The sequence below is a fragment of the Sebastes fasciatus genome, chromosome 23 (genome assembly GCF_043250625.1).
Source record: "Sebastes fasciatus isolate fSebFas1 chromosome 23, fSebFas1.pri, whole genome shotgun sequence".
Classification (NCBI taxonomy): Eukaryota; Metazoa; Chordata; class Actinopteri; order Perciformes; family Sebastidae; genus Sebastes; species Sebastes fasciatus.
This window is the reverse complement of record NC_133817.1, coordinates 11,610,926-11,637,354: the sequence shown is the minus strand read 5'-3', so window position 1 is coordinate 11,637,354 and position 26,429 is coordinate 11,610,926. Positions and strand designations below refer to the sequence as shown.

General features: G+C 40.6%; 1 protein-coding gene across 2 annotated transcripts in view; it reads left to right on the top strand.

Annotated features, from left to right (window-relative positions):
* ptn (pleiotrophin) overlaps positions 1-26,429 on the top strand; it is a 93,739-nt gene that overhangs the window by 17,791 nt on the left and 49,519 nt on the right. The window lies entirely within an intron of this gene.

Genomic DNA, 26,429 nt, shown 5'->3' with positions numbered 1-26,429 from the left:
AGTGCATCACTAATTATAATTCTATAATATAATATATATTATTCCAAAAATAGGCCGTTCTGCATAATGAGTATTTTTTACTGTAAGTATATTTTGATGCTAATACCTTTGGGGATTTTTCCTTGTAAAAAAAAAAAATTACTTTTTACATAGTAGTATTGCTACTTTTACTGAAGTAAATGATCTGAATACTTTTTCTTCCACCACTGCTCTCCAAATATCCTTCAAATTAAACAATCTGAGAAGATGTTTTTGGTTGAACTGCTTCAAGCACTTTGTCATGAGGGAGTCACAAGTAGAATCTGCTTCAATTTAAGGGTCCACAAGCCAAAAAAGGTTGGGAACCACTGGTCTGACCTATATGGTTTATCTATAATCAACACTGATGAAAGCAAGTTAATCACATGAAATAAATAAGAAATCTGGAAACTGTTAAAGCCAGCATGAAAACATGCCCATAATGAAATATTGAATAATCATGTAGCACTTAGGTCCAAATCTGCAGCCTCTTCTCATTTGTCTCTGATGGTTTAATTGAGTCCTGCATGATGTCGCCATCTAGTGGTAAAAGTACAGCAAATGTATATTATCAGTATGCAACTACTGCTGAGCAGATTATGTAGTCGAATGGGCAGCGTAATCAGTCTGCAAATTTCAGTTTTGCTTGTTATGAGGGTTCGCTGTGTACAGTCAGTGGTCAACACACTCATTTTCAGTGAACACAGCAGTTTGTAGTCACACTGCTTTCTAATTTATGCTCACATCAGTAGACTTGATTGAAATGATAAGAAAAGTTTTCTGTTGTATCGGTAAAGTCCTTAGTCACACTCTTCTTCTATTTCTATCTCAGGATTCTCGTCCTCTTATCACAGTATGCTGTAACTGTCCAGAAAGCCTTTTCCTATATGTCTATTTTTATGCTCCAAAGAGCAACAACAAATAGACAGAGACAAATAGACTCGGCACCACTGTGGGTTCTTGCTCCTTGATAAATGTATTGTACAACTTCAGGGCATCACTGTGCAGACTCTATTCATCTTTATTTTTTCATTCTGTCAACTTGGAGTCCAGTTGGACCCGTCTATGTGTCTTTGTGTAACTGTGACTTGATTAACTGCGTGCAGCAGGAACTTCTTTTAATTGTATGGAAGCTCCTCGTTCTGATAACGGCTGTTGTTTGTCCCTATTGTCCCTCTCTGATGTCTGATTAGAGCACTAATTAGTTTGTTAGTTATAGGGGACGTTTTGGAAAAGAAACATAACACTTAGTTAGTCATCACATTCAGGGATCCTCCTGCCAACTCTGCATCTAATTTAATCAATAGCTGTTTTTAGAAATGTGGGAAGACATTGTGGCAACATAATTTTTTCTGCAGAAAACAATTAAGTTAATTTCTTGGATTTAGAGGAAATGTATTTTCTTTGTGGAGGCTATATTTGTGACGCGAGTCACTGTTTGGATGAGGGTACAACACGACGTAACTTTTGAAAGAAGAGATAACACAATCTTCTTCTTCCAAATAAAAAAAGTTGACTTCACAAACTTGTAATTTTATGACAAAGTAGTATGTCTCAATTGTATACATACTGCAGGCAACAGTACGTACTTTGTGAGAGCGGCTGCACTAAGTACTAATTCCAGGTGCTTAATCAGCTAATTCTTAGATTTAATATTTATTTTATTGGCCGTGTTATTTATGCAATCATTAAATATAGTTAATTAGTTACTTCTTTGGTACTTTTAGGTATGCCACAGAGACTCAAGAGTCCTCAGCTTTTCAGTTTTGACAGATTGATACAGTACTCGGCCATCCTGTCACCTTCAAGAAGAACGTGAGCATTAAAGGGAACATATATCATGCTCATTACTGGGTTCATACTTGTATGTTGGGTTTCTACGAGAACATGTTTATATGCTTTAATGTTCAAAAAACACATTATTTTTCTCATACCGTCTGTCTGAATATACCTGTATTCACCCTCTGTCTGAAACGCTCCGTTTTAGGGTCGTGTCTAGAAGGGAGGCCGCAAACTGAAATCTGATCTGAGATCTGCAAAAACTTGCAAAAACTCTTGCGAGACTCGCTGCCTGACGACCTAACCTTAACAATCTCGTGAGAGTTCCCCCAGTTTTTCAATTCATTCATTTTTATATTGCGTCAAACCATAACAGAAGTTATCTCAAGACGCTTTTCATATAGACCAGGTCTAGAGCATACTGTATAATTTTGAGACCCAACAAGAGATCCCCCATGAGCATGCACTTGGTGCAACAGTGGCAAAAAAAACAACCTCCCCTTTAACCCGGCTGCCTTTAAAGGGGTAGTTCTCAAGTTATGGGCGGTATATTCTAATGAGCCTGCATGTGACACAGATATGTCCTCTTTAAAGCTAAGTTTTTCCAAAACTTTGCTTTCTTCAGTTGATGGCACCATAATGGCCTCTATGCTTTTTTTGTGACATGTCTATAGCAACATGCACAGATGGTGTGTTTGTCATTCGTAAAGGGGGGTTTTGAGTTTCCAGCAGATGCTCCAGTTGTTAATTTCCTCACCTCCCTCCTGGAATGACTCCGTTTTTTTTCTAAGCTTGTGATCACTTTGCGAGCCTGTCACTGTTCACACAGTAATTTATACACCAATTCATTTTATTATTGTTTGATCATGGCCAAAGGTTTCAGTGCTTAGTGGAATTTTATGACATTGTGCACCATAAAATGAACGTATTATACGCTTGTTATTGTGCTCTCACTGCTCCATAAGTCTTTACGAGCCACATGGGCATGTGCATATTTGTTTCTCGCTAACAGGACATGTCACATGAGCTGTTGTCTCAGCACTCAGAGTGCATAAAGTGCTTTACCAAACAGAGTATTTTGTCATTTCTGATGTATGAAATTGCAAGTTTGCTCCTCAATTTATTGGACATGGATGATCTTGGACAATAAAGTCACCACCTACTACCACTAGATGTCACAATGTACCCACATATGGCGGACTCAGCCAAAGCGCCAAAAAGCTACTGATGCTGCAGCGTTAATGCAGAAGTGTCCTGACTGCTTTGCATCAACATGACTTGAGGTAAACAGACAAACATCAGGAGATAAGATTTAATCTGTCTCATCCTCTCATGATGGGTGCTTTGGAGATATACCTAACGGCTAACTCAGGATAAAGCGGTTAAACGCTCACATTTACCTGGATGTCACCGTGTGCACCCTCTCATTCCCTGTAAATTGGTTGTCAGCCCGTGTGACCCGGGCTAATGGTGATTCATTATTGCTCACAAACCCTGCTAGTGTTCATCGGGGCTGAAGGGGAAAGGAGAGAGGTGGGAGGGGGGGCTGTGTCAATCTCTCAGCATCTAATGAGGACAGGCAGGCTAACACACCGCACAGACAACCCCCAGTCAGACCCGTCTCTCGGACTTTACAGAGAGCATCACCTTGACGGATACCGTCAGGGGACGAAGCAGCTCCTTCCGTTTCAGGTTGAGGAGAGTATTGACGAGAAGGTTGCATTAAAAACCTCATCAGTGAGGCATAACAGTTTCATATGTATTCATCCTACAAGCCTATTTGCAAATGTGTGACAAAAAGTCAATAGTCTTACGCTGTGCTATACGCCGTTAAAGCCAGACGCTAAAAAGTGAACTAAAGCCAGTGAATTATGGGAGACCGTAAGAGGACGGAGTGAAGGAGAGAGAGAGATTTTATTGTATGGATTGATGGTGTTGGCAGGCAGCTCTCCCCAGAGTCCCCCTCCACTTCATTATGGGCTGTATGCTTACACAACACCTGTTCAGTTATGAAAATGGCAACACACCCCTAAATTAAAGGTACCACTTTCTAATTATGCACGCTTTATGTAAAGGGTTTACAAGTTGTGACTAATGATTTTTTTAATGGTCAATAAATTGTTGATGAATTAAGTGAATGCTACTATGAGGAGCTTTCATTTTGTGTTGATTTTGGCGGTCCCTGTGGACAAAAGCGGTAGTGTTTCCGAGCACCAGACTCCCTTTAGAAAACCTCATATTTTACTGCAGCAGGGTCTGACAGTCTGAACCGCTCAGTCCTGGTTCTGGTTCTCCGGATCTGGGTTTTTCCGCAGCGGGCTGGTTGCTGCGGAAGTTTCTGGTGAACCTGCATGATTTCGTCTGATTTCACACGGAATACTGACCCAGTGACACCGATGACAAGCATTAAGAATAACCATATGGAAATAGCCAACCTTCTCACTGATGGTCTGGTTTTCTTATGTAGGTCATATAGAGGCATCAGTATTAAATTGAGACTGTTTCATAACCAGTTAAAAGTTCTTCACAGTAACTTTAAGTAAGTGAATACTTAAAATGACAAACTTAGTTCATTTTTTTGGCCACTTGGGGACAGCGTAAACAAGCTGTAAACATCACCAACACATTTTCACCTTATTATAAAGTATACTTTAAAAGGTATGGTAGCGATTTTAAACCTCAGACAGGTGTTTTAAGTTTGAAAGCCTCTTTATTCGCATGAAATTGACTGTGCAGTTTGTGTTTATTTGCCACCATGTACAGACTGTACAGACATTAGCTGTAGCATCACAACTTTGACTTTATCTGGAATCAAGTCCCCTCCAAAATTCACTTCAAATTCAGTCCGACCACACGTCAACGCTCGCTGTATACCGAGTTCTTTAGCGTTTAGCTGCATCGTGCATCCAATTTTGCAAAGATCCTAATTTACGAGTGTCTTTTTTTACTCTAACCATACTTGTACATTCCTGTGAATGTTGAAATGACTGCAGTAGGCAGCAGGCTGAGTCAGTGCGTAGTGTGGAGAAGACATTATGAGATTAATCTCCTAGTTTAATCACAATTGTAATTGCTACCCGAGAGACAAGAGAAAGAAGAGACGAACAAGGGGGGCACCAGAAGTGAATTATACTTTCTGCCATATGAACATTTGATCATTTTCAGATTAAAAATACTTGTGATGTGTTGACAAAATCACTTTCATGCTCTTCACATCGTGACTCATGAGCGGCTGGGCTCCGCCGTCGTCTTCGTCAAAGGGGAAATACCATCCGTTTTCATAAGAGGATGTTTTAGTCTCTTCTTTCACACATGAATTGAGTGCTCCATATAAATTGGATTAAATGCACAATTTCACCAGGGCTTGCGAGGCACCCTTCACCAAAAGACCAGGTTTTTTCCTTTAGGTCACATATTGATTTTTGCCCTTGGTAACTGCTGAGAAACTTTTGACAACCATCTCACACGGACGCTGCTCGACGTGTGTGATGTAGGGAAAAGAAAAGTTTTCCCTGCTAGCTATTTTTAAGTGTGCATTTGGAGGTGTGTGGACTGAAACAACATGCATGCATGTTACTCGCACACACCCACACGTGAACGCGCCTACACATAAGCACCCCGACATTTCCACAAACACAAATGTGCACTGGATTGGAGGTAAATTCGATCTTATTGGAGTGGCTGCTGGAGAGCCCGCGGCTCAGAAACCTCCTTCAGGCTCTGGAAGGTCGCCAGGTTCTCCAGATGATTCACAGGAAAACCACAGCTATCAGTATTTCCCTGGCCCTCTCCTTCACTCACACACCTGCACACTGCGAACCCAACCCACTGGAGTTTAAAAAAAAGGAGTGACATCAATTCAATAAGCCCGGGCTGACAGGGACAGAGCAATACACCACAACACAGCTGCTCTCTCTCCATCTCTTTGCTAACCCATTTCCCCTCCTGGCTTCCTCCCTTCCCTTTAAACTCTAGCTCAGCAAAGCAGAGTGATGACAATTTTGTTTTAGCCGGATGAATCTGCTGTCTGTGATGACCCAAATCTTTATTAGGGTTTTTTCCCCCACTGCTCAGCTATCAAAAATGGTATAGAGTGAGTCAGGAGGATGGTTGCTCACAATCTTTTTCTTTCCCCCCCTATCTTCTCAAGATTTCACGTCATCTTGAGAAGTGTGAAGTGGGATATTAATGGGGTTGCTCTCATTCCTGTAAAAATATTCATAATAGGGCTGTCAAACGATTCAAATATTTAATCGCGATTAATCGCATGATTGTCCATAATTAATTGCAAATGAATCGCACATTTTTTATCTGTTTAAAATGTACCTTAAAGGGAGATTTGTCAAATATTTTATACTCTTATCAACATGGGAGTGGGCAAATATGCTGCTTTATGCAAATGTATGTATATATTTATTATTGAAAATCAATTACCAACACAAAACAATGACAAATATTGTTCAGAAACCCTCACAGGTACTGCATTTAGCATAAAAAAATATGCTCAAATCATAACCAAACAGGCAACAACAGTTGTCAGTGTGCTGACTTGATTATGACTTGCCCCAAACTGCATGTGATTATCATAAAGTGGGCATGTCTGTAAAGGGGAGACTCGTGGGTACCAATAGAACCCCTTTTCATTCACATATCTTGAGGTCAAGGGACCCCATTGAAAATGGCCATGCCAGTTTTTCCTCGCCAAAATTTAGCACAAGTTTGGAGCGTTACTTAACCTCCTTCGCGAGAAGCTAGTATGACATGGTTGGTACCGATGGATTCCTCAGGTTCTATAGTTTCATATGATGCCAGTATCTTCACTCTAGCTTTAAAACTGAGCCCGCTACAACCTTAAAAATCGCAAGTTGTGTTAATGTGGTAAAGAAATTAGTGGAGCTAAAACGAATTTGCGCAACGCGTTAACTTTGACAGCCCTAGTATTCACACAAAAAAGACTTGTAGCTCACTTTGACTTTGCTTGGACTCGAGCCTCATGACTTTAAAGATTTATAATATGCACCTCGAGCCAAAAGTGGAATAAAATTCAGACACAGAGCAGACATTCAGGCCATAGTCCAAATCTGTTTTTTAATAAGTTTAGTGGTTTTGCTTTGTTTTAAAAAATAGCCTGAATCTCACTTCAGGCGTAATTGCACAATAGCTTTTATTTCGTCGTTATATACCAAACTGGCTGTGTTAAAGTGCTCCATGAATAACCATGAAATGGATTTGGAAAAAGTACAAAATGTACTTTTGGTGTGGCGACTTATAGGAGTGTCAAAAATACAAACAATGTTTGATTAATCGATTCATCCTTTGGCTTATGACCCTTTCCCAACAAAAAGAACATATTAGAGAAAAGTTAGAAAAAATACATATAATTTGTTTAGCAAAATATGTTTTTGGTTTAATTTGTTTTCCATATTTCCTGTCTGGAATGACATGATTGGTACCAATGGATTCCTGAGGTTTTCTAGTTTCATATGATACCAGTATCTTCACTCTAGCTTTAAAACTGAGTCCGTTACAACCTTAAAAATTGCAAGTTGCGTTAAAGAAATTAGTGGCTTTAAAACTAATTTGCATTAACGCGACTTTGACAGCCCTAATTCTTCAAAAAAATAATCTCAATTAGATCAAATTGTAGATTTTTAAGTTGGATGTTTGTGGTTGTTGTTGCAGGGCCAGGAGGACCACTCATTGACCATCTCTATGTGGGTCATTTGGCTCAGCTCAGGCCAGAGCCGCCTGTCACCATCGATGTGTCAAATCAGCTCTGGCATGACAAGATAGGCTGCAGGGCTGAAGCCAGGGATCTAACTGGCGAGGCGACATTGTGGAGCTCGAAGCCCGCGGAACGCCTCGACTAATTGTGATCATCACCTGCAATCGTGGCGGGACTTTATCTGCTGTATCAGAATCCACTTAAAGAGCAAAAAGCCTGTGTGGGGTTTTGTTCTCCAGGAACAAATCGGCCCCGGGGTTCCCTTCACTTCATCTGGCGGTGGGAGGCCTGGGTCTCTTTAAAACTCAGATGGATGTGCTCGCTCTGCCAGCATGACACCCAAAGGGGCCTCGGTCACGTGATGGTGCACATTAAGAGCTGATCTGGGAGACAAATAACCCCGTCCTCGATGGCTCCGTGTTGGGGCAAATATAAGATATGGATTGCTGGATTGAAGCTGCACAATCCCCCACTGACCCCTACAAGTCCTCTATGTGTGCACACATGTGTGTTTGTCATTTTCCTACTGGGAGTGATAAAAGCAACACATCGGAGAGTGTGTGATACACATAATTCGCTTGATAAATGATAGCCTGGTATAAAACCGTGGTTTTATACAGAGCCCACTGTAAATAGAGCTGCTTGCTAGGTAGGTAAATCAAACACACCTAGTTTGCCCCGTTTTCCCCGACTGTACTTTTCGTGACCTCAGCTGTAATTAACATTCTCGGGGCTGCACGCGTCATAATGATTTCAGCCAGTGATCATTCTGTGGGATTATATTAATATTTTTTTTTTATCTTAGCTCCAGGGAGGATTTGAATGATATAAATCCCCGTTGCCAGAAAAAGGATTGGAGCTTTCGCCTGACTTAAAGGTGTCGAACAGTCCGCGACGGCAGTAATCCTGTAATCTGGGCAGTCAGCAGCCCCGCAAAAGGTCCTTACTATACAGTATGTACAACAACACACACAGGCCGATACAGAAACACTACAGCTGCCACACCAGCAACACCACCACCACCACCCACATGGCGTCTGTCATCATGTCCCACCTCGCATTGCTCCACTTTATCCCAGCAACCTTTTGTCCTCGGCTGAAATCATCGGGCTATTGTGAGAGCTCAGATGTTGGTGTTTTCTACGGGACTACAACTCTGCTCACGTTCCCTTTGTCTTTGAATATTTGTGCTTACGTTCTTTCACATGATGTGTTGAGTTTTATACACTCATACAGAAGTAAGTTGACCTTTTGGACACATTCGAGGTCTTGGTTATATTTTGTAGTTGTCCTTGTATCAATGCCAGACCAGTCGCACAGCAGTTTGTGAAATAGTCACAAAATTGAATATATTGATTCACGTACGTAGACACAAATTTCACATTTTTATAGTGATGGTCAGCACGAAATCAATTCGTATGTAATTCACGTAATTGTGAACTGGAAAGTATAAAGAGCGGCGAATGCCATGTAGAGAGGAGATTGAGTAGAATGGGTGGGTCAAATAACACTGCACTTTTGACCAGGAGACCGGTGTTCGTGTCCAGTGTGAATCCAGAAGTCAAGTCAAGTTATTTTAACCCACTTCCGGAGTTGTTTTAACCCAAATCACGATCTTTTTCTCAAGCTATCTAAGTAGTTTTGTCACTTAACTTCCGTACTTAAGTTGCGGCACTTACAATGTTATTTAAACCCAAAGCATGATTTTTTCCTAAACCTAACTAAGTAGTTTTATTTTGAAAAGACTGGAGCGGAAATTGCCTGCCGAGGCGATATTTGAATGTGAATGCAAAGAAGCAAATGTTTTTTCGCCCCTTCGTTAGCATAGAATGGAAGTGAACAGGAAGCAAGTGTTAATTTTGTACATGTGACCGTGCCTTCATTCTTTTGGGTTGGTTTGAAATAGGACTAAGTGCACAATATGATGGGAGGGCCGACATCAGCAGAACATTCAAGATAACACTAAAAATGTAAAAAGGTTTAAAAGGCCAATAAACAGCATAAATGGGCAAGTTGACCTTCATTTCCAGAACAATGACATTATTATCACTGTGGCGGTACAGACCTGGCCTAGTATGTATCTATAGGTGGGTACTGCAATCTTTATCTGAAGAGCTAAATGCTCAAAATGTCACCAGTTGTAATCAATTAAATGTTCATGGGAGCAGTATATGGTGTGCAGACTCCATTTTTTCCATCTTTTACATGTTTTTTTCTGTCCAGCATCAAGTATTTATCATGTGGATGTGCGTGCTTCTGTAAATACTTTTCTGCAGTACTGACTCCCCAGATTTCAGCTGGTCGGGAAGAAGCCTCAGAACCACATTAGAAATATTTACTGGAGACATAAATCTCACAAGTGGCTTCACAATGAAAGAAAAGGCCTCTTCAATGATAAGGAGATGTGGGTGTTAGGTTATTGTTTGGCAAGCACAAACTCTTGCACAAATAGCACTAAAGGTCTGCCCTGATGCAGGTAACCTAGTGGAAAGGTGTTCTTTAATATCCACTCCAGCTAGGTTGCAGACTGCTCAAAACCACCTTCAATCAGAAACGTAAAGACAACAAAGAAGTCTAAAAAAAAGCACCTAAAGATCAGAGTTTCTGGCTGACATGAGGCTGGCATTACTTCCTAAGAAAGGAACAGCGTGCCCCGAGTGTGCATTTCCTCACCTCTCTTAAGCCCTATACAGAAAGGGCGTTGTCACACCCTGATTGGCCGAGAGGAGAAATGCACCAAGCTGCTCTCAATCATTAATTCGGAGCCTCGCCCCACAACCCTGCTCAACAGGTGATCTCAATAACACTCCAATCAGCTCAGGGGAAGAGTGATGTTCAGCTAAAATCAAGGCTTATTGAGAAAGGCTGGGACACGGTCTTGGTGTATGGGGTTTGACACATACGACTGCGGTCATGTGTTGCTATTTGCTCAATTTCCGCGAGTGCAGACCAGATTTTACTACACGTATTGTACCCCAATGATGGCTAAAATTAACTGGGAAAAGAGAAATGACAGTAAAGTACCCCAAATAAGCAAATAAACAAATAAACGGCGCCGATATAGTATATATTTAAACATGTTTTCTATGTGTAAATGGACTGGACTCTTTGGAGACTACACTTAGACTAACCAATTGTTTGTTAAAATGCCAAACAAATATCCTAAAATATCCTGAGAAATACTATATTTCCTCAGGCTTGGGTTGCATCAGTATTAGTACTACTGTTGTGAATGTTAGAGGAGGTGCACGCTGACATATTCTCTGGTCCTGACCTGTTAAAATAACTGAGTTTCTCTTCCTTTGAACATCAACATCTTGTTTGCAGTGTAGCAGAAATGAACCCACATTCCTCTCGGTAACCAGCCTGCCCCCTCCTACTCCCTTATGTATAGGCTCGCAAGAAAAGATTTAGTGGCTCGGGAAGAGAGAGACACGGACATGTTGCCGGGATACCAGAGAGCTGAATACATTGATTGCATCTTACGCTTAAAGATGTACGCTGAATCGGATTACGGCGGCTGTTTGTACCTTATTAGTCTGACATTTGTACAAGAGGAGCACGGTGTCCCCAGATGACTCAGAGAATTGGCTTCATTTAAATGTCAGACTACGAGGGCTAATAATTTTTTATGTCTTGACATCTTTTAATATGCTTATGAAAGCGTGAGGGAAAAAAAAAAGCCAGTCTAGAAAATTTCAGATTGTGGAATGAGCGCAGACACTGATAAGAGACCTTTTTTTTATCACTGCGGCTGCTTTCAAAAAGCAGCAAAGTCTTCAAGAGAAGCCCCGACCGACTGCATTTGATGATAGCAATTGCATAATGAGACTATCCTGAAGCTTGGCTGAGTTCTCGACTTGAAAAATCACAGGTTTAGTGTGGGCGAGTCAGAACAATGTTTGAAGTCTTTGTTGTGGTCCTTCTCTTTTTTTTTCTCCCTCTTTTCAAATATTAATAACTTTGCGATGGCCTAAATCTAATGAATGTCACATCTAGTTGAAGGAGGATTTCTGTTCCCAGTCGCTTCCTCAAAATATCAGAACAGAAAAACACGACTTTCTCTCAACAACAGCGAGAGACAATAAGTCAGACTGCATTAATATGATGGCTATAATGTGGCGTATAATACGGCAAACATCTGTATCGACTCGTGCTGCTACAGTGCTGCACTCGGGCTGCGACGAGAGAGGTGCTTAAGCCGCAGCAGGAGCTGTAATCAACCATCGATCCGTGGACGGAGGAGTAGCTGTATTCAGGCCTTTTCGATTTTGATAAAACAATGATGTATGGTGGGTGAGCAGTCGGGGAAACGAGCTGAGATAATTGTTTTGCTGGTGTTCCCTCCCTGACCACGCCGTGCCCTCGGTCAAGGTCACGCCTTATTGAGCGCTTGGCAGCACTTGTGACCATAACCATTCCGTTAGGCGGAATAGTGTTATCGATCAAAGCTGTTTGTGGCTGTGGAATATTGTATTTTACAACATTCGGAAATGGCTCAAATATACAGAGAGAAGGAATCTTTTGGAAAATCTTGAGGTGGCACAAAAGCTAATCCGTCAGGGGGAATGAATTTTAGTGTTTTTCAGGTGCACGTTCGGGGAGCCTGTTGGAAATGTGGCTTGTAAAGTCTCATTATCATAACGCTGGCAGACAGGCGGAGCGGAGATTCGATTGAATTTATGGCCACAGGAGTAGTAGCTGGGAGAGAGACGGAGACACCATAAGCAACACGGGTAGTATTAAATCAAAGTAGTAATATTTATTTTGAACCTAAAGTTTACTTTAAAGCGTATATTTGTAACTTTTGACATCACATTCATAAGCAATAAAATGCACCATTTCTCAGTTCAATACACTGAGGGGTTAGACGCTACAGCCTAACTTGGACTGGTGTGATCGGTAGCTTATGGTGGTTAATGTTAGTAATCTTTAGACAGATGTTGCTGCCAAACTGAAATTACTGAGTCATTCTATTGTTTTCATGACTCAGCTCTCCTCGTGCTACTGTGACTCAATGTTTTTGCATTTAGCATTGTCCTGTAATTGCTCATTGGCTGTTCAACTAAAGTTATAGGCTGGCTTTTAAAATTCTTTTGTAGATTTGAACTAGGAGTGTCGCGATATTGACCGGTATTGACAATAACTGTGATATTTAAAAAATAAAATATTAATATCACACTAATAATACACATATGATAATATCGTGTAAATAATCCAGCACCTCTTAAATGGTTAGAGACTTTCTCTTCACCTCCATACACTCGTATTTTAGTATAATTAATTCTCCAAAAAAGAGACAAAGTGCACAATAAACAAAAATAAAGAAAAATTTCACTGATTATTCTTATTTATTTATTTTTTTTAAATTTTCTATAGATATCATGATTGTGAATTGAAAAATGCAACCTAGTCGCCAGAAAACAAATGTTGGCATTGTGTGTTTCTGAAAACAACGCGATACGTTGAATGTTGATGTTTCTGAACCAAAAAAACGCACAATGTCACGTGGTTAATGTTGTGAAATGATTGGTTAGGTTTAGGCAACAAAACTACTTGGTTATGGTTAGACAAAAGATCATGGTTTTGTGTTAAAATAATAAAAACAACGTACCAATGTAACGTAACAACGTAACTAGAGTAAATGAACAATAACCGGCCCTAGGAGACATTCTTGCGTAACATTACATAAAAAAAAACATTAGCATAAAACGATACGTCAAATAACGTTACGTCAAACAACGTTACGTCAAACAACGTTACGTCAAACAACGAAACAAGATTACGTATAACAATCAAACAACGTTATGTGAAACAACGTTCTGTAAATATGTAAATAAACAACAACAGTCCTTAGCGGACTTTATTGCGTAACATTACGTAACAAGCGTAGCAACGTTACGTAAACAGCATTACGTGAACCAACGTTACGTAAACCAACGTTACGGAAACCAACGTTACGTAAAACAAGGGTACGTAAAACAACGTTGGGCGACGGGGCTGGAAAAATTACTTTAAATCACATTGAAAACACATTTTACTTAATAAAAAAATAATTATAAATCTGGCAGTGTGAGAGAAATGTTTGCATGTCAAATACTTTTTTAAAAATTGTGTTCTAATTAAATTTTTGACTGTGTTGGCACCATGTTTCTTGCATCTCTGATGTATTTGTGTCTTTTTTCCCCCCATTTTTTCTGTATACAGCACCCATTTCTATATTAACAGTGTATCAACAGTGTATCAAAGTTTCTCATTTCAATATATTTTTAAAATGAAATAAGTATATACAGTATATTGTTTCAGTCAATGACCAGCTAGATAGAGATTAACTGGGAATTGACTTCCCTCCTCTCCGCCATGCTGACAGATTCAAACCTCTCCACAGTGAGGGAAATGCATGATTTAGCCAGTGCTTCGGTCAGTTGTTTGCAGTCTGTCAGGCCCTTGTGACTGATGGTTATGGGGTGTTAAAGGTCAAAACAGTCTGGCCTAACCTGCTCGGACTGGGGCTCTTCTCAACCTCATTAAGTGGAAATCACAGAGCACCTCTCGGACCAGACGCATTCTCATCTGTATTCCAGGAGACGCTAATACAGACATCAATGTGGCTGGCGCTCTGCTCCGTCTGCTCGGCTAAAATTGACCCAAATAAAACACAAACGAAACACATATCGCTGCGGCTGCTCCGCTCGGGTGATTTTCCACATGGTGCCAGTCATAAAATGTAACTCATGAGTGCAAATGGTCCTTTTTTTTAAATGCTGTGATCAATATTCATGCAAGGTGGAATGAAGTCAAAGGCTTATCATTAAAAAAACACTCAGAGGCAGAGAAGTTTTCGGGGAAATAAAGTGTATAAAAGATGTTGCTTTTGCGACTAAACTTACAAAGCCACTCATCCATATTACAATAATGTGGACAATTTGGGAGGCTGCATTGTAATGCACCACATTTAATGCTTGCTAATGAGAATGCAGATTTGGTATACCTCACTGATAGATGAAAACTCATCAGCAAGCATTAAGCACGGGGCACGGCGATGCCAAGGCTAATCCTTACACTTTATCTCTGCAACAAAGTCCATTTCCATCCATGACAAATTGCCGCACATTCCCATTGAGGCTGCTGTATGTGGCTTCATTAAAAATGGATGCTAATCAAAATGAGCTAGGAGTACTGTGATCAAAGTTAAATCCTTATTTGCACAGACTCTACTTTGTCTTGTCTTTAATTTGAGCTGGAAGCTCATGCTTCTCTCTAGCTTCCTCTCAGCATTATGATCAAGTTGAAAAATGGGCCGCCTATTTACCAACAAGCACGTTAATCAAGGTGATTGATTGCGTTTTTTGGGATATTTAAAAATAAATATAAAATAAATAAATAATAAAACACAAAAATAATTAAATCAAAAATAAATGCAAAAATAAATAAATGAATAAATAAAAAGGAAAATTAAACAAAGGATAAAATAGAAAAAAGCAAATTAAAACAGAATCAATTTATGTCACATTTGATCAATTAATTAATAGCTACATTTATTTTTTATTTTATTTTTGCTACATTTATAGACATTTATTTATTTATCGAGTCATTTATCTATTTAATATTTTTTTTATTATTTTGGCAGGTTTCGTCCTCCATATTTTTGTTGCCTAAATCTAAAGAAGCCTTTTTGCTTTCACTTTTACAATGTAGTAGGTGTAGCAGGCCCCTATTGACCCACATCTATGAGGCTTATAACAACTGATAACACACATTTAATGAGCTGTCAGAGCGGACAATCGAATCGGGTGCAGCCTTAAGGTTTTGAATCCACTCATTTAGCAAATATGAAGCTTATATATGACAAAAGTGCTAATCGAAATGGAAGAGGAGTTCTGTGATCAAAGTTAAGTCCCTATTTACACAGACTCTACTTTGTCGTGTCTCTAATTTGAGTCGGACGTTCGTGCTTCTCTTCCTCTCAGCATCATGATCAAGTTGAAAAATGGGCCTCCTATTTACAAACAAGCACGTTAATCATGATTGATTGCATTTTTGCGACTGAAGGGAATAAATTGACTTTTGCAAAGGTAGCAAATCCTAATTAAAAAGACTGACAACTCCCTGCTGTTTTCTCCTCTCAATCATGCGCTGTAGTTTGAGGACCGAGGAAGAATCTGGGTCCTACATCGCAGATGGTCCGAGCTTGTGTTGTCAGATGGACTTTTATTTACTTTACCACCTCCTGGATTGACAGTGAGCACCTGCAAAGGACAGGACCAGCGCCCGCTAAGCTGATGTGTGTTTACACGCTTGGCCGACTCGGAGAGAAGCCCGCAACTAGGAGAAAATGAGGCCGAGGGGCCCCGGTGCCAATCACAAACACTTTAGCTGTCTCGCTAAATCCCCCCACGAAGAAGAGAGTCGAGACAAATCCATCACTTTTTGCATACGGTCCCTATCACCCAGATGCTGTCTCATTACTGGAAGTATTTCTCAATCTTTTTTTGGAACGGGGTTGAATTGCAGCTGTGGCTCAACCTCTCTCCTCGGTCATCCGGCGAGGTTGCGAGTGGTAATTTATTTTCCCATCGATTGGCACTGCGGGCCCTTCCAAACAACTGACAACTGGTGATCAGCTGGAGTAAGACAGAGGTGTTTTATTATGAGGGTATTGACTTTTATCTAAATTCACTCAAGTACCACAGGTAGGTCATCTTTGCGAAAGCGAGGCGACGGTAAAAAGCAAGTTGCATCACACGGAATCGGATGTCTGGGTCGACACAAAGAACTCCCATCATCACACACAAAGCGACAGGAACATCAGGTATGTGGCAGCGGAGGACTGATGTCCTCGGGTCAACGCTGCTTTCCTTCAGCGTTTTCCCATCGGAGGAGGTGGAGGAGGACGGTTCAGCGTTTGGTCACAGAGCTATTTCCCTTCCTTCGTTCTCTCAATCGGCAGATAAAAGGGCTGTGCAGTGCCAAGCAAACAGCCCCCAGCCCACTGGCTACAGACTAGATGACAGAGAACAAATCAAACAGAAAGACGAGTGCTCCCTCGGGGGTCCAGGCTCCATCAGTGATAGCAGTGATCCCAGGCAGTTTTGATCCTCCCTTCCCATGCCTTTTTTTTTGCTTCTCAGCTTGGCACTAATCCTATTGTTAAAGGTGACTGCCGGGAACACCGCGACACTCCGAGCACAAGCACACAGCTCTGTGTTTTTTGGATGATGACACACAAAGTTACTTCCACAGAGACCGGGCAGATGATATATCATTTAAGTTTTTCCTTACCTCTCTCCACTCCGGCCCGCATTCTGTCTCTGTAGTTTTCTTTTTTTTTGTTTCCACAGCTATTCCCTCCCTAATTGGCCTCAAAGCTATTGTGTACCAAGGCGTGAGAGAGGCGCATTCAAACGCTTTTCTTTTTGAGATTTTTGGTTTGTTTTGACAACTGAAAGTTAGAATTGTCTTTGAGACCCCGGAAATCAGGAGGAATGTATTTTCTGGTGGAATGAAAATATGTAAGGCGGTGTTTATTTCAGCAGAGCAAATACCCAAAGGGGAGAGCGAGAATCCATAATCCCAACAACAGTTAAGAACAAAACACCAGAGCTACGTGTCCTGTTTTAAAAAGTATTTTTTTAAGGCAGACAGACTTCTGGACCATCTTTTTAGCATTCGATCACCTCATGTTAGACTGTTTATTTATGTTATCAGTGGTTATAAGGGTCAGAAGGGGCCTGCTACACCCACTAGTAGGTTTTATCATCCATTCATATGTGCGATAACCAAAAGAAATACAGTGGAAACCACTTATAGTGATCACGTCTGTCTGTGTCAAATTGATCACTATAAGAGGATGATTATTATAACCGACTTTTTGTTATTATGCGTCATTTCTCCTGGAGATTACACACATTAAAGAAATACAAATTAAAATAGAATCAATTTGTCACATTTGATCAATTAATTAATGGCTACATTTATTTTTTATTTTATTTTTGCTACATTTAATGACATTTATTTATTTATCGAGTCATTTATCTATTTATTAATTAATTTATTTTGGCATGTTTCGTCCTCCATATTTTTGTTGCCTAAACCTAAAGAAGCCTTTTTGTTTGAACATTTGTAGAACGTGTTGCTTTTTAAGTTTTGCTTTCACTTTTACAGTGTAGTAGGTGTAGCAGGTCCCTATTGACCCACATCTATGAGGCTTATAACAACTGATAACACACATTTAATGAGCTGTCAGAGCGAACAGTCGAATCAGGTGCACCGTTGCGGTTTTGAATCTACTGATTTAGCAAATATGAAGCTTTAAGTAATATAGCATCACTCAGATATGACAAAAGTTTGTTTTTCCCTCCAGCTCTGGATACGTTTTATGAGCTGCCTAGAATCCCTTGCCCTCTTTAAAGTGAGTTCAGACCATTTCTTTTCAGTGTCTTTCACAAGTTCATAATTTCTGTTTGAACTATACGGCTCGCTTGAAGCTTTTATACATTTTCAATTTCTGTCATCATCCTTCCTACCAGATCTCGATTATCTGCAGCGCTCACCATCAAATAACTACAAGAATCATCACGTACATTTTTCTATTTCCAATCTAAGCCTTAAAGAACATTTTTATAATCTTGCCTCTGCTCTATAGCATAAGATTGAAAAGCTATTAATGTGAACATACGCAGGCCATACCGGGAACACAGAATTAAGTCATTAGAGATTAATGAGTTTTTCGGGGGGGGGAAGCGTATGGAGGCAGATAAACGCTGGGCGACTGGGCCAGACTGTCGGCTGGGAGACGAATCGGGCGAGAGCTGTGGGTTTTTTTTTGACGACGCTGTCACGCTCCGCCGGCCACGCCGGAGTGTTTTGGCTCCTTCAGATTAATTGTCAGTCATAAATTAAGTTCTGCAGTGTTCAAACACTGGCATCCAGGACAGGAGCTTTCACTGGCATGGTTATACATTAGAGTATAGGTTTGAGTTGTGAGGTTGTGAGTCGTATTAAAATTCAGCTGAAAAAGTTCTGAGGCATTGTACACAGAAAAATGAACCCTGTACTGTATCAGATTTCCATTTGTATGACTGGTAGGAGCCTCCGCAGTCTGTCACCCAAGAGGAACTGGAAACCTGACATCCTCTGAGATCCCTGTGGAGGCGAGGGAACCACATTATCATACTAAAGTATCAGGCTAATAAATCACTATTCCTTCATTGTCAGTCTGATTATCTTGCTAATCAATACATTTTCACCATTCCACTGCTGACGCTATAAGTGTATGATGACTAATTAGCATTGAGTAGATTTTAAATGGAGATTAAATACTGCTTTAATGGGCTGAATAACAAATGCAAGCAGCGATCTTAGGAGCAATAGAGGTTGCTTCTCACATTGCTTCACAATGAAAATGTGAAAAAAGTCTCGCCTGGAGTTTGCTAGCCGTTCAGCAGCAACAGAGAGAGAAAACATGCCGATCGTATTCCACGGGGAATGCCGAGGATGGTCTTTGGAAAGTAAAAATCTCTTTACTTTTATTAGCTAGGGCACAGGCATATAAATATTAATATGCAACCAAGAGCTTATGCTTTATTAATGAAACTGGGCTTCTTGTGAAATTAAATGGGCATAATGGGATACCGCTCATTACCTCATGCTGAATAGAAGAGGGCTATAAACCTCATCAGGAGATAAAGGTTGTGCGTAGATACAGATTTGTGATGGGAATCAACTCCTAAAGCTGCAGGAATCAATGTTTTCACAGTAACAATGGATAATGTGAAAGGGTTGCAAACCCACAGGGAATTTTCACCAAACTCTGCAGTTCCCCTCAGGTCTACGGAGTGTTTTAGCTTCTTTCGGCTCATTGTTTTGGTTTTCCGGGTCGCAACTTTTACTTTTACTTTCACTTCTGCTGCTGATTTCAGCGAAAAAGCTCCGGTAAAACCACCAAAGTGAACACAGTGGAGCATTTAGCCACTAAAGAGTCAGATATTCCCCTCAACAGTTGGTGGAGACCAAAACAGAGATACAAATCAGAGTGAATATTGGACATACGAAGCCCGTTCTCACTCCCAATTCGTCAAATAGTACGACAGCTTGGTCAATGGCACCATGCGTCAAACTACGACGCTCTACGTGGCCGTAGTTATGGCGAGAGTAAAGGAGGAAGTCACGTTACGTAATATAAAGAACGATAAAGTCCGCGTAGGGAGGAGTTGGATGGATGGGTCAAAAAGCACAAGAACTTTCACCCAGGAAACTGAAGTTCGTATCCCGTATGGAACCAAAGGTCAGCGTTGACTTATTTGAAGTTAGCGTTACTACGTCGCCTACTTAACTACGACACATAGGTTAAGTCTGTGGTTCCCAAAGTTTTTAACATCAAGGACCCCCTAAACTGACACAAATTAGATCACGGACCCCCATTTGATAAGATTTTGTCCCAGGGTCCCACATCTGATAGGATTTTTGCTTTTAGATGTTTTATTACAGAAAGTGTATGACACAAATAGTCATAAGAGAGATAAGATAGAACTTTATTAATACCGATGGAAATTCTTTTTCCAGAGATCGCTCAAAAATTACAACAACCTAATAATAAAAAACACAACAGAGTAATGAATATAAAGTGCACAAGAAGTAATATTAACGCCAGTGCCTATAGATTACCAATAAAAGAAAGTGGACTAAAATAGAAAAGCAATATTGCGCATGAGATTGAAAAAGTTTTAAAAAGTAATATTAAACATGATATTCTGTCATTGTGTTACTTATGGAAGGAAATATAGTGAAAATAAATTATTCCCATTTTTGCTGGGGACCTCCAGGACCACACTTTGAAAAACCCTAAGTTATGTAACGTTACTACATTGCATATGCAACATAGCCTACTTAACGACGTAACAAACGTACTTATTTTTACCCAAACCTCAATCTTTTCTTAAACCTAACCAAGTAGTTTCCAGTGAAAATGGAAGTTTATTTTGAAAAGACAGTGTATGCATATAATGAACGTAAACTGACAGGTGCAGCACTGACGTTAGAGAGGTACCTAGAGCGTCATAGTTTGAGGCATAGGGCTACTGACCAATCAGCCATATTTGATGAGTTGGGAGTGAGAATGTGTTGACTTAAGACAGTGCAAAGTTTCTTGTCAAATTTCACCAAAGTGGAAACTCTCTAAAGCATTGTGTGAATTCACTTCGCCTCCATGAGTGAATCCAACGATCACACAGATTTATTGAAGTGAATTGACTTTGGATGCTTTTTTTTTTCTCCCCTGAAATTTTCTCTCTGCCAGACCCTTAAACTAGTAGCTCTGTAACCTTGCAATTCTTGGTTTTCTATAGTAATCCTTGTACTTTGCAACTGTTTGAAAGTTTGTACGCCGTATAGCAAAGCCCCTCTGAGACAAACTTGTAATTGAGGTCGATATAAATAAACTTGACTTGTTTCATTAGGTGTGCTGTTGACAGCTGGATACAGTATTTAGCCGGATGCGGATTTAAATGGCGGTCACGGCCCCACAGATGTTCACTGTGTGTGTGTGTGTGTTTTGTCCTGTGTGTGATATGACTTGTGGCCTAGCGGCGTGCGTCCTGTGAATCACTGTCAAGACATTTTGTTCTTGCATTTTGTCCTCGTGCACTATCTTATATATGATGAATGAAATGTGTGCACAGTAACAGTGAAGAAAGCACAAATGCGCCCTTGACTCTGGAATGTGTTATCACGGAGTGTTCCTATATGCTGCGTATGATTATGTTATATCCAAACAGTGTTTGAGTGATTTGAGAGGATCTTGCGAGACATAACTATTTTCTCTACATCCGTAAATTCAATCTCCCATTTCCTTCCAGACATGTCGCACAAATTGAATACTTGAAAAGGTGGTAAAAATTACTTTTTCTACGCCGTTTCCTGGCGCTCTCATCTGTGCGGATACTTTGTGGTGTGTGTGTGTGTGTCGGGGAAACGGCGGGATGGAGGGGCAGAGCTGATGGAGCCGTGGTTATAAAAAGAAAGTGGCTGACTTTGACAGGCTGATTTCATTTGGTTTCATCAGACTCTCAGCGCGTACAGGCTCCAGTCACTGCCGTCTCCTTATTGGCCTGCCGGTGGACATGTAGTCTACGAACAGAGTTAGTTTAACGGCGACTTCATCCCCGGCTCTGTTCAGGCTCACTACGACAGCAGCCAGTTTAAAGTGAGAAAAACTAACGAGGGGAGCTGTTGGATTTAATATAAAGATCATATCTCACTCAAACTCCGTTATAAACTGTTTTTCCTTGAGCACCCTGATCTGCTTTCAGCTCAACAGTACAAATCTCTCGGCCATCAAGGATCTTTTTTCACCGTGTTTGTCGTATCTCATTTAATCAAATGAGGGAAATGATATCATTGGAGAAGCTCCTCGTGGATGGCATATCGCCGCACACTTAGGGGAGGGCTGAAAGGGGGGTGCAAATGGATGAAATGTATTATTAATGAGTTGAATATGAGACGGCAGCGGTGGAATGGTATATCGTTATCAGCGGGGGGTATGAGTCACACTAATTACCGGCCACCACTGGGGCTGATGCTCAAATCCCCAACAGTGCAACATGATGCTGAACATGTGGAACTGCAGTGTTTGCAGCTGTAGCGTGAATGAACAATGGACTATAATGCAATGGTAATTATTAAAAACAACATATTGCTTTTTGATGCCACTCGGTGTGACGCTTAAACTTGGTTCAACTGCTTGTTCTTGTCCAAAAAATCAATGCCTTTCATTTCTGCCTTAATCTCGACTTTAGATGAGGATGTATCTTTCTGGGGCAGATGCACCAAACAGCCTAAAGGCTCCTTACTAACTCATCCATTATTTTGCTGCTGGCCTATTGCTCACCAATTTCTAAATTTTTTTTTCAACACAGCACCTCTTTGATGACTTTCAAAACAAGTTTTCAGTTTGCTATAGGCAAAAGGTGTTCGAGGCGCACCACTCATCATCCTTTTTGAACTTTAAATAGCTGTGATTGAGCATCAAGTCTCACCTCCTTCTACCCCACTGTCATCCTTTTTTCATTCAACCTGAAAGAAGTGGCACAGTGTGGTTGAGAATAGCTGATTTTTTTTTAGACTTAAAGGGACAGTTCACCACAAAATAAAAAATCAAATGTTTTCCTCTTTACCTGTAGTGCTATTTATCAATCTAGATTGTTTTGGTGGGAGTTGCAGAGTGTTGGAGATATTGGCCTTCTCTTAAAAATAATTGAAACTAGAAGGCACTAAGCTTGTGGTGCTCAAAGAGCCAAAAACAAAAGCATTTGAAAACTCAACAGCAAGGTCTCTTTCCAGAAATCATGCCCCGGTTATTCAAGATGAATCCACCCTGTCTACTACTGAATTACATTCCCATACAACTAAACTGCGTTCTCAATTACGTTTCAAGGGAAACGTATTTTCTCCCGGATTATGGTTGAATAAGATATGGTTAAACACGTGGTTAACACTGTAAATTGAAACAGAACAAAACAGTAAATGCAACATAAGCCCTTTGTTAGGTTTAGTAAAAAAAACAACACATCATGGTTTGGCTGAAAAAGACGACGAATTTTAAACAAAATACAACAATAACGCAACAATACTTCTTGGTTAGGTTTAGTAAAAAAAACATAATGATAAATATGTGAACGTTGATTTTTAGTTTCATACGGGACACGAACGCTGGTCTCGTGGGCGAAAGACTGGAGTTTGTTGACCCATCCACCACCCTGACCTCCTCCCTATGTTGATCTTTGCAAAACAATTATTACAAATGTATTTGTGATACGTCAAAAACAAACGTAATTCGCGACAAAAAAACGTTTCCTTCAAAACGCAACTCACAATGCAGTTTTGTTGTATAGGAACGTATTTTTTAGGAGATTAGGCTGTCCACCGAACTACTCCCGCCAACCGTATCACCGCACAGAAGGATGATTTTTGTGTTTAGTTAAACGATACTGCTAGCTCATCTAGCACCGCTGATCTGGCGTTACAACTCATTTACATCAAGCGCCGTCACAATCACGAACCTCTCGTCCATGAGTAGATGCACGCTTCCTTCTGCGGGTTCGGTGAATTTAATGGCAATCATTGAGGGACTTGTGATTTGCTTATAAAGACTTTACTTTGCCCTCGAAGATTTGAGACTTATTGGAAAGGAGCTGAGACTCGACTTCGACTTATTTCGGTATTAGTTTTAAGGACAACCATTTTTGACCATTAATGCTAATTTATGTCTCTCTCTTTGAATTAATAAAGCCGAGTCTCCATCACACCGTCTAATGGCTCTTGAATATGCTTCCACCTGTAAATTAGTGAAATGGTGCATTATAATGACATTGTGAATAGCTTTGAGTATCACAGAGTAACAGACCCTGGCACTAAAATGGGTTATCTAATAATTATGAGCTAAAGAGCTGCTGTTTTGGCACTATGAGGCTTTTTTTCTCTCTCTAGTGCTGAATGAATCCCTGCCAGCCTCAATCAATAACTGGAGCCAGGAAAGACAGCCTTATACTGTGAAATATAAGGCCATTTCTCTGTGTGTGCACTACAGAGAGTTTACAGAGGCGCTCTGACATCAGTATTGTACACAGGGCTTTGTGGACAGAACTAATGGTACACTTTATTGATCGTGTGTGCTGTAATCTGTCAATCCAGGCTTGTCCAGCTGCGGCAGAGTGCCGGTGCTGCTCTATAGGGTCGTCTCCAGCCATCTGCCGCTCCAAACACCCTGAGAGTATCCACAATTTATTACCACACTCCCTACAAAAGAATAGCTGGCCACAAATAAGAGCTAGATCTAACCAGAAACATGAGATGATAGATTAACTGGCAGATAGATGTATAAATGAATCACATTTAATTATCTAATCTCATTTTTAATAGTTAACTGTTACTGCTAGTTTGTAAAATTTGGTGATGAATTAACCACTCAGATCTATAATCAAGTGGGACTGGGGTGCTTCGTTTAGAGTTGGAACGATTAGCCAAGTAATCGATTAGTCGAACAGAAAATCAGCGTTGGGCAAGTTACTTGAAAAATATAATCAACTACTAATTACTTATTGGAAAAAGTAATTACTCATCAGCAAAAGTAATTAGTTATATTACTGATCTGTACTGATATTACATCACTAGTTACTCAGCCCAGTAATGGCTATGTGGATACAACTATTGGATGGATTGGCATGGAATTTTGTACATTCATGGTACCCAGTTTTACCGTAATTTTTAATTACGGGACAATTCCTTATTTTACAGGATAGCTGGCAACCCTTTGCAAGCTAACACTAACATTAGAGGCCAGAAACAAACATCTATGATTCATTGCCCGTTTGATGAACTAAACAACGAACACATTTTTCTTGCGGTGGCCTTTTCTAAAATCTTTTTTCGGTTATATCTGATCCAGTCGTCTTTGCAAAAGCAGTGCCAACAATAATAGCCTAAACCACTTGGAAACGCAAGGGATGAAAAGTTGAAAAAGTTGTCACTTTAATTGAAAAAGTAATTGACAGATTCATCAACCATCGAAATAGGTTTCAGCCCCAATGTTCATCTCAGTGACTAACTTTAAGTCATCATAAAAAGCACTTGATTTCGGTACTTTTTTTCCGCGGGAGACCTGAGAAAACAACAAATACAACCCAACACGTTCTCATCCCAACTCGTCACACACTGACGCTTTGTAAGACCCCTCGGTGTCACTTCTTGGTCGCAGTAAACACTTAAGCTTAACGTTGTGAATTAAACAAAACCACTTCATTAGGTTTAGGAAAAAAAACAACATGGTTGGGCTTAAAATTACTACATTTGTACGGTGAAAATGTGACGTGGCGTTGTGAACATGGGACAGGAACGAACAGCTGATTGTAACGTGAAAGTGAAACCTAACGCAAGGGACATGAACAGCGGACTCCTGGATTAAAGCCCTGTGTTGTTGAACCCATCCACCTCCCCATCCTCCCTCTCTCCTGCCCTTTGTGTCTCTTTTTGCTCTTTACACCACAGCAATTTCTCTGAGCGTTTGCGGTTGCCGCAGATGGGTTTACATTGTAGCTGATGGAAAGTCCTGTATTGGCACTAAAGGGTGCTTTGTGCGGCGGTATCGAACACCGACGGCCTTGGTGTCGGTGGTGTTTGACGTCCTGGGAATGAGAACGGGCTGGACAACCATAAAACCAGCATATAAAACAACAACATATATAAAGTTAGACAACCATCCAATCAAGTGACACAAACACTTTAAAAAAAACAACGATTAGAGATACACCCAGATGTCATTCACACGACAGGAAATATGTTTTTGCAGCACTGGCCCACATAAAAAGCTGAAAAACAAATGCAGGGCCCAGCTGGTGTTTTTGTCAATACTCTATTGATCGCTGTGGTTGGACTCACTTTTCCATAGATCAACAAGATGTTTTATATAACTCTGTGGGCTCATCCGAGGCTCCTACAGACACGTTTTAGTTGCTGTGTTTGCTCGCTCCTCCTGCATATATCTGCCTTTTCTGTTAGCATTTGGATCAGTGTCTCTCCACCGTCTCCCCTTCTCTTTCTGTTTATATGTGTCTCTTCTCTCTCTCTCTCAGCTCTTTTCTCCTCGTCCCCACGGATCTCCCAGGCACTTTGGCTCTTAACTGCTCTCTTCCTTTCTCCTTTCTCTCACACTCTCGTCGGCAATCTCACATCTTCTCTCTGGTGTCTCGGTGAGTGCCAGGCAGGGCGTCCCTGGAGTGACCTTGGGGGTAATGAGCTCCTGATCACGAGTCAGGAAACCCGGCATTCAACACCCAACACTCCTCCCCTCCTCACCCCCCCATGCAACACACACACACACACACAAAAAAAGAAGAAAAAAACTACACAGCTA